The 14,534-nt window shown below is 41.8% G+C and overlaps 1 protein-coding gene across 1 annotated transcript in view; it reads left to right on the forward strand.

The window, feature by feature from the left end:
* LOC122810558 overlaps positions 1-14,534 on the forward strand; it is a 198,705-nt gene that overhangs the window by 112,770 nt on the left and 71,401 nt on the right. The window lies entirely within an intron of this gene.

A 14,534-nucleotide genomic window follows, 5' to 3' on the forward strand; every position in this document is an offset into this window, starting at 1 on the left:
TGTTTTATTGTAGCATTGTTCAGTTTCATTCACTTAGATAACTCAAAGATTTGTGGGGATGCATATATATATATATATATATATATATATATATATATATATATATATATATATATATATATATGTAACAGCAGAGAGTTAGTGGCAAGTAAATGAGCATGGTCTGTAAGGACAAGCTGAGATCTGTATAGTGTGCCTAGCTTTCAGTTTTTTTTAAATATATGTGGGTCAAATCTTAGGCTATCATAATTAATGACTCCAAGGTTAGATGTAAGACTATTTCACTTTTGGTGCTATTGGAGGATGTAGCAGCAAAGTTAGTTTCCCTGCTGTGTAAGAGTTGGATGAAAAGAGAATTAATTTGGTTTTATTAAGACTTAGCAGCAGTTTTGCATGATTTAGCCTGGATTCTATATGACTGTCTGAGGCTGAGGAAAGAGTAGAAGAGAGTGGAATTATCTGCATATTGTACAATGGTGGCACATTTTACTTTGTGGTATAGATTTTTTTTAATAACTATACCGAAGAGTAGAGGGCCTAAGACAGAGCCCTGAGAGACAACAATTTGAACTAGCAAGTATGTTGATGAGGTGTCCTGTCATAATGATGCATTGGGTTCGGCTAGTAAGACATGCAGTAAAACAAGAGATAGTAGTAGAATGCAGTCCTAGGTGGGAGAGTCTGTTGAATAGTTGCATATGAAATACTGTATCAAATACTTTAGGAAGGTCATAAACGAGAGAAGATACAAGTAGGCCTTCATTCCAAGGAATGATAGCATTGTTACTTTACTGCTATGGTGGGCCAGAATCAATACTGAAGGGGTACTAAGAGGTCAGTGTCAAGTAAGATTTTTATAATCCTTAACAGAAGTTTTGGAAAGAGGTAAAATAATTGCTATGGGCTTGAAATTAGACAAATCTGCCAAGGGGCCACAATTCTTTCAGTGGCATTATATATGATTTTTTTCCAAAGACAGGGTATGTATGACTTTTTTATGGATATTTTTAAGAGTAATGTTATTGGATATGCAAATTCCTCTGCCACATTTGGGAGGTATTGAAGCTGGACTGGCTGGTGTTGTTAATGGCTTGAGTTGGGTGTTGTTTCCCTGTCTTTTTTGGCTTCCCTCAAGCTGATTATCAGGTGTCACCAGCTCCTCTTCTCATTCATCAGGAATACTTGACCCTCCTTAGCCTCCAATGGGCTTAACCCTTCCTATGTCTTGGGCCAGTGAGGAGAGAGTGGTCTCTGGTGCCAGTGAGGAGAGAGTGGACTCTGGTGCCAGTGAGTAGAGAGTGGACTCTGGTGCCAGTGAGGAGACCATGGTCGCTCGGGTAAATGAGGAGAGTGGTCTCTGGTGCCAGTGAGGAGAGAGTGGACTCTGGTACCATTGAGGACAGCGTAGTCTCTGGTACCAGTGAGGAGAGTGTGGTCTCTGGTGCAGTGTCATACTACTAACAGGAAGTGCTTTTTCATTGTGCCCTAGCACGCACTTGTTGAATGTCCAGGGGTGGACATGCAATGGGAATATGCCGGCATACTGTCCCACCTCATAAGTGACTTAGCCAGTGTCCTCCTATTTATTCCCCTTTAAGGGCAATGTCCCCTTGCATGCCCTCAGCTGCCACTAGGAGCAACCACATGGTACACCCAAGTGCCTGCCCCCCCCCCCAAAGATAGGTACACTCGTCTTTCTCTGCCAGCACCTCAGACACCATAGCTGCTAATTAAACTCGGATTTCCTAGGCTGTAGTTAAGACTTTATCCCTCTGTGGCACAGCACAGGTCAATAGGTGTCTTAAAAGTGTTTGCTAGTTCAGGTGTTAAGCCTTCAGGCAGTTGTTTGAAATCTGGTGGAACTTCTCTACTCAGTGGGGATCATGGTTTGGTGTCAGCAGTAGGTCTAATACAGGCCTCTCATTTCTTTACACAACATTTTAGAGGAGTGCCCCCTTGTACAGGTTCCCTAGCAACAAACACCTGACATGCACATGATACATACTCAGCTCCATACACATACAGACTGTGCATGAGACCACCTTGTTGGAGCACATAGTAAGTAGCTTACGTTGAAGAGTATGAGTACAGGGAGACCACCTTTCCACCAACTCTCCCTTTGGATTAATTTATCAAGGATACCATTTATGCAGCTTGGAAGTGCCCATCCTGTGGTTCAGTGGAACCTAAGAAGGTTGCCACACTGTTACTAGAAAAACTTTTCTCTCCCAATGTCGGGGTCAAGGAGGAGGTAGTCAAGACTATCTCTATATTGTCCAAAGTATGGTATGATTTGGCTTGCTATAGTTTTGACTGTGATGATTCTATCATTATGATTTGGCTTGCTATAATTTTGACTGTGATGATTCTATCATTATGATTTGGCTTGCTATAATTTTGACTGTGATGATTCTATCATTATGATTTGGCTTGCTATAATTTTGACTGTGATGATTCTATCATTATGATTTGACTTGCTATAATTTTGACTGTGATGATTCTATCATTATGATTTGGCTTGCTATATTTTTGACTGTGATGATTCTATCATTATGATTTGGCTTGCTATAATTTTGACTGTGATGATTCTATCATTATGATTTGGCTTGCTATAATTTTGACTGTGATGATTCTATCATTATGATTTGGCTTGCTATAATTTTGACTGTGATGATTCTATCATTATGATTTGGCTTGCTATAATTTTGACTGTGATGATTATGATTTGGCTTGCTATAATTTTGACTGTGATGATTCTATCATTGTGATTTGGCTTGCTATAATTTTGACTGTGATGATTCTATCATTATGATTTGGCTTGCTATAATTTTGACTGTGATGATTCTATCATTATGATTTGGCTTGCTATAATTTTGACTGTGATGATTCTATCATTAAGGCAGCATGTTCAGGCATATGTTTACACAGGGCACTCTAGTAGACACTGTCATCCCTTCAGAATTATCTTATGCAGTCTATTTGGATGTCCCATTCAAGGGTAAGTTTTATTTGACCATCATTCCCAGGACCTAGTAGATGATATCCTAAAGAGGAAGAAGGCCCTACACACTGTGGAAACATTTTATGTGCCCCCTTTAGCTTCCTCTACTATGTTTCCTTCTATATATAAACAACATACCAAGGAGTGGTAGTCAACTATCACAGTCTTATCACTTCCTATGATGTCAGGCAAGTTGTCCAAGAGGAAAACGCAAGTGACCCAGCACTAGTAGTTCTGACTATCATGTATGACTGCTCACAGAAATATTTTCTCAAGTTTGCAAACATCCTGTAGGTTCTTACTGTGGTTATCCAAGACATATTAGGCAGTCTGAAACCACTCCAAGAAACAGTTTTGCTCAAAAACCACACCATCTACACAGAGCTCTAAAGACACGCAGAAACTGTGTTTCATAAAGGAGCTAAATGAGCTGTTTAGTCTGTCCCTTTTCTGAAATAAGTTTAAAGGTTCTGTTCCTATTCATCTTTAATTTTGATGTGGATGGAGATCTTCTATCCCATCTTGGAACTCAGTGATCCCATCACGCACATTCCAGTGCACCAATGTCCACATGCAAGTTTTGAGGGGTGGGGGTGGGTTCTACCTGTGTTTCTACAAGGTACCCAGATGGTGTTACTGAACATCATGGATGCCTCCTGATATATCAGCAGCTAGAGTTCTCATTGGAGAGCACTTCAATTAATTGTGGGTGGGCACCAATTTCAGTAAAAATTGCTGCTGTTTGATATTTCTTCTGTACTTAGAGTATTTATCAAAATTTTTGTTGCAGTGGCCAAACTGTTACAAGCAAAACAGGGTCATGTGTTTTGCTACCTGGATGGCCGAATCCTGGTGGCTCCACCAAGGGGCTCCAGGGTAGTGATCTCAACTGGATACCCCAAAGGTTGTATTCCCTGGGAGGGTGGTGGCCACAGAGTGGGATGAGTACATTCTATTCCATCTTAGAAAACTGCCTTAAAAGCACAAAGTTAGATAGTCTGCACCTTTAGTTATTCCTCCCCCCTGGAAAAGGCCAAGAAGTCATGAGCTTGGTACTGCGGATGAGGATGCAAACGAATCTCTAATCCCAGACACTCTTGCTCCTTTTGGGGTTAATTGTCAGCATTGTCTTAGTAATGTTTTCACATCTCAGGATGTGGGTGTTGCAGAGAACTGTAAGGGGCCAGAACCTCTCCTTGTGTCAGGCTCTTATCATCAGATGTTGCAGTGGTGGATAATCCAAATTCCAAACAACATGACATGGCAATATCTGTTGGAATCTGTACAATATTTAAATGGTAATAAGTGGGTATAGAATTTACCTTAAATTGTGAAACTCAACAAATTCATTTTTTTAGATGTTACGATCATTAAGAATCCCGATAATACGTTGTGAACTCAGGTTTAGCGGAAAAACCCACAGTACTATAACCTACTGTTTGCCTCCAATTTACACCCAAACCACATTATTAGAAATATACCTAAATCTCATTTTCTATGGATCAAAAGAATATGTTCTACACAGGAGGATTTTGATTCATTCTAACAGGATTTGACCCATAGAATTGTGAATAGGGGTTATAGACAACATGATATTCAGTCTGCCAGTGAATGGGCTTCTAAACAAGACAGATCAGGATTGCTGGAGTATAAAAGTAAAGCACCCAGGGATGACTCGGATGTAATTAGATTTGTCATGACTTATGGGCGTAACGTTAATCTTGTCAAGGATGTGGTGGCCAAAAATTGGAATATTATTGGCCAATGAAGAATTGTCTCATGTTCTTATAACTAGTTGTCAGTTTTCGTATCGTAGAGTGGAGGACATTGGGATCACATTTTTCACATTATAAACATCATGGGACCAGGGGCAACTTTGAACATTATATGACGATTACTGGGGACAAACTTTTGAGTTCATTTCCATGTGATCATTGTATGTATTGCAAAATTATGTACAAATCAAAACAATTTTCCAGCACAAATACCAGTCGGGTTTATAATATAAAATTTTATGCTAACTGCAATACCGACTGGGTTATATATTTAGCCACTTGTACTTGCTCAGCATGTTACATAGGTTAAACCTCCCACCATTACGTTTTTGTATGTCTGAACATCTATCTGATATACGTAATAAGCGACTAACCAATGCTCTATACAGGGATTGTACCTCCCATAATTCTGTAAAATTTTATTTCATGGTGATCCAGGGGGACAGAAGCAATAAACTTGGCTGGCATTTGATTTTAAACAAAAAAGAGAAGGGTTGGATAATCAAACTGGGTGGCCTTTTTTTTCCTGGTCTGAATGACCATCTCTAAGGATACTATACAAAAATTATTTCTTGATATACACAATTGTTTTTTTTTTAAATTTGATTTAATAATCAAAGGGAAATGATGTAACACAATGTGAGAATTAATTTATATATATATATATATATATATATATATATATATATATATATATATATATAAAGCATATATATATATATATATATATATACACACACACACACACACACACACACACACACACACACACACACACACACACACACACACACATACACACACACACACTAACGGTACTTGTTTGATTGAAGTTTAATCATAGAAGAAGGCTAGAATGCTGAAACCGGTATGATTTTGGTGAAACTATACATGTACATTAAACTATAGGAGTGCTTAACACACCTTGGTGCTGGCTGTTTTTTGGAATTTGGAGTTTGGGATTTGGCCGGTTGCATCTGCCGTACTTGCAAGCGTGCTTCAGGAAGTGTAAGTGGTGGATAATCCCCACCAATTCTCATGTGGGCTTCCATGTCCTACAGCTGGACCCCTTGGAAGTGTTGATGACTGATACTTCACTAGTGGGACGTGGGTCAAAGAAAGCTGTTCCCACTGAAGACAGGTTGCACATCAGCCAGTGCATTCTTCTTGGCTCTGAAATCTAGTAAAGAAAAATATCTCCTTCTGGGGTCTCTCCTCATTTAGTCCAACAGAATTTCGATTGTGTGTTGTCTGCACAAGCAAGAATGTAAACCACGGTACCTTCTCTGCAGAGAGGTGATACATTTTGGCAAATGGCAATAAATAAGAGGACCAGTTTTTCAGTAGGTCACAAAAGTGAACACATTTTCAGATTCCATAAGTGGTTCCTCCAGTCCTCATCTACAGTTGTGGGTTCAGAAGTCTTGCCTAATATGGGTGCTTCAGAAGTGGGACAATCCGGACACTCACAAATTTCCCACTCATAAAAACATGGTTCTTTCCCTCTTGTGCTCAGTGCAAGACAAGGGTGTGTTAATTATGGATATGTTCTCCATCCCATAGTCAGGGAGACTGCTGTTCACATTACCCTCATTCTCTGCATTTCTACAGTTCATTGTAAAATTCATAGAAGCCAAAAATAAACCTTATAACACATCACCCTGCAGGTGAGAAGGGTCTGGATTCAGCATCTCTGACCAGTATAAATGCATTAATCCCTCCTAGTTCAATCCAATGAAGCCCTCTGTGGCTGGGGCAACACCCAGCTGCAACTCCATGTGGTTTTTGCAGCTGACACTTCTGTCTCACTGAATTTCCTGTATGGGGTGTCAAAAATGATTGAGGCTCCCTTAAAATATTACACTTAGCAGACATGCTCTGTCAAGTGGAACAGGTTCTCCATTTGATTAGAGTGGTATCCCATGTCATCTCAGTCAGTTGTAGATAAATCTCTCCTATTGTGGTAAGATTTGGGCTTCAATTATTCTATGGACAAGGTGCATGTGTCAGCTACTTCTGCCCATCACCACCAAACACTGGCTAATCAAGCAGTTCATAAAGGTGGTTCTACATTTCATCCTTTGAAGAACCCCCTTCCTCCTTCCTGCCTTCGGATTTGAACTTTATGACTGACAGGCTTGGGTAGTCTTCAGTCAGACTTACTGGTTTGGTGCCATTGATGCTTGTTTCTCAGCACATACTTTTCCTTCTGGTGATTACCTCTACACACTGATTCCAAGAGTTGTAGGCACTCTTGCATATGGAAGCATATCTGGTTTGTTGTAAGGATCATGTACCCCTAAAGACTAATCCACACTTCCTCCAGAAAGTGGTGCCAGACCTGCTTTTTCCTTGTCTTCTCTTCAGCGCAGAAACCAGAGGGGAAAGAGCTTTTCATGACCTGTATGTGCAGCTGCCTCCTTTAATTTAAGAAGAAGGAACAGCTGCTCTTATCCTTTACAACAGGGGGGGGGGGGGGAGCTTAGCACTTGCAAGTAAATCCTTTCCAAGTGGATTCTAACTGCACTTTTCTTTTCATTAAGAAACTCACCACGCACTGGAAAATGCTGCTTTCAAAGGCCATTTCACTAGAGGCATTGCAACTGCAAATTCCATTTCTTGTTTCATGAATATCTCTACTACTGACATTTGTGCTACACCCATCTAGATATCGGTTCATGCCTTTTTGAAACATTATTGTTTAGACCATGTCTTCTGGAGTTCATTTGATCATATGATACTTAAAGACACTGCCTTCAGAGTTTTCCTTCATGGCTGTTCTCCAACACTGTCCACCACATTGCTTTTAGACCCATCAAGGAAAGTCCCTAATGTTAGCTAAAACAGATGTCCTGTTGGCATATCAGTAATCTATGTTGGGACCCTCCCTTGTGGTTGCAAATACACTACTGCCATCTCCTACAATCAGTGTCAAATCTTCATTGTTTTTATATGTTATACTTATGAACTTTATTAAAAAAATGAAAATGGCCCTTCATCAAATGATCATGTTTCTCATTTGTACAAAAAGTAAACATATTGACATCTTTAAAAAAAAAAAAAATATATATATATATATATATATATATATATATATATATATATATATATATATATATATATATATATATATATATATATATTGTTAACTGTTACCTTTGCACTGAATGGATGCATATTACTTTTTATTTTCAATATTTAAATATTTACAGCATAACAACATGGAGAATGAGGAATGTACTGAATCTTTCTTTATTCTGCTTAGTATAGGATGACATTTTATACTGATTACTAAAGTCTAATTTACTATTCGTTAGTTTTCTCGATTTGCCAGATAAGTGCAAGTAGCTGGGGGTGAACGGGCAGGCTAAGGCTAAGGAGGCTGGTGCATTTTCCTTTTGTGACATGTTATGTCATCACATGTGCCAGCACAGGGCACATGTTCCTAAGTGGGAGTTTTAGAGAAAAGAAAGCCAAACTGGAATAAGAGTGAAGGTGAATCCCAGTCGTAATCCTATAAAGGAGAGTCCACTCATAAACCAGCTGATACAGAAAGAACATGTCTTGCATTTAGTGTACTGTATTTGCAAAAGGGGATGCTAGGTCTAGGATTAATAGATATGTGCTGCACTTCTGCTCATGGCTTCTGCAGCCTTCCAGTTCTCTGCAGTGATGTAAGCATTAATTATGTATCCAAAGGAAGACAGGTAGAACTTCCATGCAGGCAACTGAGCTCTGGGTTACATAAGTGGGCAGCACAGCACATTCACAAGCTGACACATCCATGTAGTGAAATATATAGATATTAGTGCAAGACATAATCCACAGAGCAGCCACATGCTTCTTTGCACAAATTTTGTATGAAAGGAAACTGTAATTCACAAACTGATGAGTTTATAAATAATGTCGTACATGTAGAGGTAATACTGAACATGGTAGCATCTCTCTTAGTAGGATGGCATAAAGTGACACATATAGCTATGCAGCCATACAGTATTTGCAACTGCAGTGCTATGATTTACATGTATAGGTTCATAGGTAGGTACTAGGCTATCTGCCCAAGGGCCTAAGTATGCCTAGCCAACAATGTTCCCTGTCTTATGCTACCCAAGAAAGTTAATTTCCTGTGCACCTGTCAAGCAGAGCCACAGAAGTGATCCCTGGGGTGTATTTCCTATTTCCCATCCACTCATCAAGATTTTTCTTGAAGAGTGCTAATGAGGAACTTTGCTTGACATAGATGGGTAGTTTGTTCCAGAGTATAGGAAGTCTCTGGGATAGGAATCTATCCCTCCAGCAAGTCCTGTTTATTGGGGTGACAAGGTTTAGGTCCCCAGAGCATGTAGCTCGGAGGGATTGGGATTTCTTTAGGTGTAGCATGTCCAACAGCTCTGGATTTAACATAGCTTTACATGTTAGGCAGAGATCTCCTTAGAGTAGGCAATATGCTACAGAGTAAAGCTGGAGTTTTTTGAGACGGTCAGTGTAAGGCATCTGTTTGAGGCCAGTAATCCTCTTTGTGAGGTACTTCTGTGGCCTTTCCAGCTGCTGCAGATGTCTTGTGAGGTACATTACAAAAGGGGCGTTGTACTCTATAATGGGTCTAATGAGTGCCGAGTAGAGGGAAACAATGACCTCTTTTTTCCTGGATGAAAACCCTTTTGTGATGAGGTGTGCCACATAGAAGGATTTCCTGACTACTGTGACGATGTGATTATCAAAGGAGAGACTACTGTCCACCTGGGTCCCAAGGTCTCTTATTACACATTCGGTGTTAAGTAGACTGCCGTTTATGTGGTAGTTGATAGGTACAGAGTTTTTTCCAAAGGGGATGACAAAGCACTTTTTGGCATTGAGCTTGAGGCCATGCCTCTGACACCAGACATCTGTCTCAGTGAGGCCCTTCTGTAGGATGTCCACATCATTTGGGGACTAGACTATGGCTCCTAGTTTGCAGTCATCTGTGAACTTCATTAGCCAGAGGCCTTCTGTGTTAGCCTGTACTTCAGAGAAGTAGATACCAAACAGGAGAGGTCCCAGGACTGAACCCTGTGGTACTCCACTTGTCACTGGTTTGAAGTCAGATTTGGAGTCTTCAACTTTTACAGTGTGGGTTCTGTCAGTGAGCCAGTTGGCAACCCATCTTGTGACATTGGGATTTATACCTAGTTTAGTGAGTTTAGCTATAATTCCAGAATGGGGGATTGTGTTGAAAGCCTCGGTGAGGTCAGGATAGGCTGTGTAAACCACCTTACCCTCATCTATGGCTTTGGTGACTTCCTCAAAGAAGTCAATCAGGTTGAGAAGGCATGTTCTGGCTTTCACAAACCCAAAGTGGGTGGGGTCCAGAGTATGGAGGTTACCAATGTCTTTGTTTATGAATTCCATGACGATACGTTCCATGGCCTTGCAGACCAGGCTCATCAGGCTAATAGGGCTATAGTTCCCAGGATCAGTGGTGGCTCCCCATTTGTGAAGTGGGATAACTGTTGCTTTGCACCATTCAGTGGGCACAAAGCCTGACGTGAGACTATGACTGAACATGGTGCTTCGGTGGGGAGTAAGTTCATTTTGAGGTTTGTGTAAAACGCAGCCTGGGATGTTGCCCGGTCCCATGGATGCTGTGTTTTTTGATTTTAAAGAGTGCAGCTTTTACCTGCATAGATGTGATTACAGGGACTCTGCATTCTTTCTGTATAGATATGGGCCCTTTAGGGGGTGAGAGGGGGGTAAAGTTAGCACTGAATCTATCTGCCAGGATGTTGGCAATATCAGTTGGTTCTGTAATTTTCATGCTGTTGTGATGTAACTCAGAGCAGATCTGGGTGTTGCCATTGAGATTCTTGACATAGCTATAGAATCAGTAGCAATTTTGTTTTCGTAGCTAGCTTTGGAGGATGATCTTATACTTATAAGGGATCTCAGCTTCTTGCTGAGGCTGACCAGGGAACTCCTCCACTCATAGGTAGGTACTAGGCTATCTGCTCGAAGGCATTTATAAGCCTAGCCGGAATGTGTTGGCTTTCGCCGCCCCCTTAGATTAATTCCCTGTGCCTCTGTCCAGCACAGCCATTGAAGTGATCCCTGGGGTAAACTTTCTGTTTCCCATTCACTCATCAAGGTTTCTCTTGAAGAGGGTTAGTGAGGAGCTCTGCCTAATGTAGATTGGAATCTTGTTCCAGAGCATGGGAGATCTCTGGGAAAGGAATCTATCCCTCCAGCACATCCTATTTATTGTTGTGGTGAGGTTTAGATCCCTGGAGCATGAGGCTCGAGGTGATATGGTTTTCTTTAGGTGGAGCATGTCCATCAATTCTGGGTTGGACATGGCCTTGTATGTCAGGCAGAGATCACCTCTGACTTGGTGGTATGCAACCGAGTACAGCTGGAGTTTCTTCAGTTGAGCTGCATAGGGCATCTGCTTGAGACCAGTGATCCTCTTGGTGAGGAACTTCTGTGGCCTTTCCAGTTGTTGCAGGTGTCTTGTAAGGTACATCCCAAATGGGGCATTGTACTCTATGATGGGTCTGATGAGTGATGTGTAGAGGGGCCCAATGACCTCTTTCAATCTGGATGCAAACCCTTTTGTGATTAGGTGAGCCACATAGAAGGATTTTCTAACCACTTTGGCAATGTGATTATCAAAGGAGAAGTTACTATCTACTTGGGTCCCCAGATCCCTTATTATGTCTTCTGTATTTAGGGGGCTACCACCTATGTGGTAGTTTGTGGGTACTTTGTTTTTTCCAAAGGGGATGACTATGCAATTTTTGGCATTTAGCTTGAAACCATGGTTTTGACACCAGGTATCTGTCTCAGTGAGACCCTTTTGGAGGATATCTGTGTCAGCCAGAGAGTCAATTATAGCCCCTAGTTTGCAGTCGTCTGCGAAATTGGTGAGCCATAGTCCTTCTGTGCTTGCCTGTACCTCTGAGAAGTATATGCCGAACAGGAATGGTCCTGGGACTGAGCCCTGGGTAACGCCACTTGTAACAGGTTTAGAGTCAGACCTAGCTCCTGCAACACTTACCATGTGGGTTCTGTCTGTGTGCCAGTTGGCAACACATCTCGTGACATAGAGGTTTATGTTCAGGCTGGTGAGCTTATCTATAATACCTGAGTGGGGAATAGTGTTGAAGGCCTTTGCAAGGTCTAGGTAGGCTGTGTGAACCACCTTTCCCTCGTCTATAGCCTTGGAAACTGTCTCAAAGAAGTCCACCATGTTTAGGAGGCATGATCTGCCCTTAATAAAGCCAAACTGGGTTGGGTCCAGTATTTGGAGGTTTCCAATGTCTCTGTTTTATGACAGCCATGATGATGTGCTCCATAGCTTTGCAGACCAAGATAGTCAGGCTTATATAGCGTTAGTTCCCGGGGTCCGTTGTGGCTCCACCTTTGTGGAGCGGAATAACCATTGCTGTGCGCCACTCTGTGGGCACGTAGCCTGTGGAGAGGCAGAGTTTAAACAGTGTGTTTAGGTGAGGGGTTAGTTCATCTTTGAGCTTGTGTAGGATGCTGCCTGGGACACTGTCCAGTCCCATTGATGCTGTGTTTTTGGCTTTGGAAAGGGCTGTTTTAACCTGAGTATCTGTGATTTCAGGGGCACTACATTCTTCTGGTATAGTTATGGGCCCTTTTGGGGGTGAGAGGGGGGTGAAGTTTGCACTGAACCTGTCTGCCAGGATGTTGGCTATATCAGTGTATTTTGTGTCATTCTGCACTAACTCCGAGCAGATCTGAAAATTGCCACTTAGATTCTTGACATAGCTAAAGAATGCCTTGTGGTTATCTTTGGAGTCCATAGCAATTTTTCTTTCGAAGCTAGCCTTGGATGATTTTATGAAGGAACATAGTTTCTTGCTGATATTGATCAGGGATGTCTTCCCTTCTTGGTATTTTACTCTTTTCTGTATTAGTTTCCTCCTTCTATTGTACAGCTTGTTTATGGCAGTGGTCCACCAGACTGGTTTCCTTTTCTTGGAGGAGTGAGTCTTGGTTTTGTTTGGGATAGCACAATCCATGCATTCATGCAGGTGCCAGTAGAGTGCATTAGTAAAGGATTTTACAGCTTGGACAGCATTATCCTTTAGCATGGGGGCTTTGAAACTTCCCACCTCGGTCTTAAGTAACGTGAAGTTTGCTTTTGAAAAGTTTTTCATGGTGGTTTCTTTGACCGGGGGTGGTGGCAGAATGTGGATATCCAGAGTGATTAGTTTATGGTCAGATCTAACCAGCAAGGATCTGACCTCCGGTGTGGAACATCGGTCGCTCATGTTGGTGATGACCACGTCCAATATGTTGTCACCTCTGGTGGGGGTGTTAACCAGTTGATCCAGGGCATTTGAGTTTATAAATTCTAGGAAATGTTGGGCCAGGGAGTTCGTACTTGAGTAGTTCTCCCAGTTAATGTTTGGATAATTGAAATCACCCAATGTCAGGGTGTTTGGTAGGACCTTTATGTTTCCCAGTGTTTCCAGGAATGCGGAATGGGGGTCCTGGGACATGGTGGGTGATCTGTAGCAAGCTATAATTTGAATAGCAGTTTTGCCCATTGTTAGTTGCACGTGGATGATCTCTGAAGCATCTTGCTGTGCCACTAACCTGGAGGTGTGGGTATCCTTGATGAATATGGATACTCCCCTGCCTTTTGTATTTCGGTCTGGGTTTTGTGGCCAAAATGTATGGTATGAGTTTTAGCCTGGTAGTGCTGGGGTGCTCTCTGGAGCCTTAAACCAGGTTTCTGTTACTGCACATATATCAATTTTCTACATACTGAGGAGTGCCTCGAGTGTGTGCATTTTGAGGTTTAGACTTCTGGCATTGAGCAGTATTACCCTCAGTTTTTTGTTACTTGTGCTATTTACAGCGATGGGTTTGTCTTTTGAGCCTTGCCTAAAAAAGGCACTATGGGGGTGGCAAGAGCCATGGCCAATATTCAAAAGCCTAAGGGTGACAGCTCCAAGCATTCTCTAGCATAGCAGTGTGGCTTGTCAAGCATGTCATCCCAGGCTGACAGACCCTGGATCCCCTTTGAATGACACCAGAAGCTTAGCCAGTTGTTGAAATTGATAATTTTTTCTCTATACCGTGGTATCATTCTTGGTGAAGGCAGGATGCTACTCAGGGTCAAGGTCATACCAGCCTAGGCTACGTGATCAGAGAGCTCCTCCATGTCTCTTTTCTTTTCTACTCGAGTTACACACTCTAGGGATATAAACCTCAACACAACAATGACTAGAACATGCTGGAGGGATAGATTCCCTTCGCAGAGACTTCCCTTACTATGGAACAGGGTCCCGATCTACATAAGACAGAGCCCCTCACTATCACTCTTCAAGAGGAACCTTGATGAGTGGATGGGTAACAGAAAGTTCACACTGGGGATAACACCAACAGGACTACTAGATAGGGGCCAAGGGTACTAGCTGCTAGTACAAGGGTCTAGGGAACTACTAAAGGGGTGGTGAATACCGCACAACGTGGCTGGGCTAATATATGCCTTCAGGCAGATAGCTCAGTAAAAACCTATGAACCTATGTAGTCCAGGGAAGTACGGCTCAGGTCATTCACACCAACATGGACAATGACAGAGTCATATTTGTACTTGTTCTGGAGTGACCTGAGTGCTTGTGTTATGTGGCAGATCCTGGCACCCGACAGGCAACTAACAATAACATTCTCCTTGTTCAGCCTAGTGAGTGGGATGTCAGTGTGCCTGACTATAGAGTCACATATTACTAGTGTGTTGGGTATGTTAT

Source organism: Protopterus annectens, chromosome 9.part0, assembly GCF_019279795.1.
Source record: "Protopterus annectens isolate FY-2018-M chromosome 9.part0, PAN1.0, whole genome shotgun sequence".
In the NCBI taxonomy this organism is placed as follows: domain Eukaryota; kingdom Metazoa; phylum Chordata; order Ceratodontiformes; family Protopteridae; genus Protopterus; species Protopterus annectens.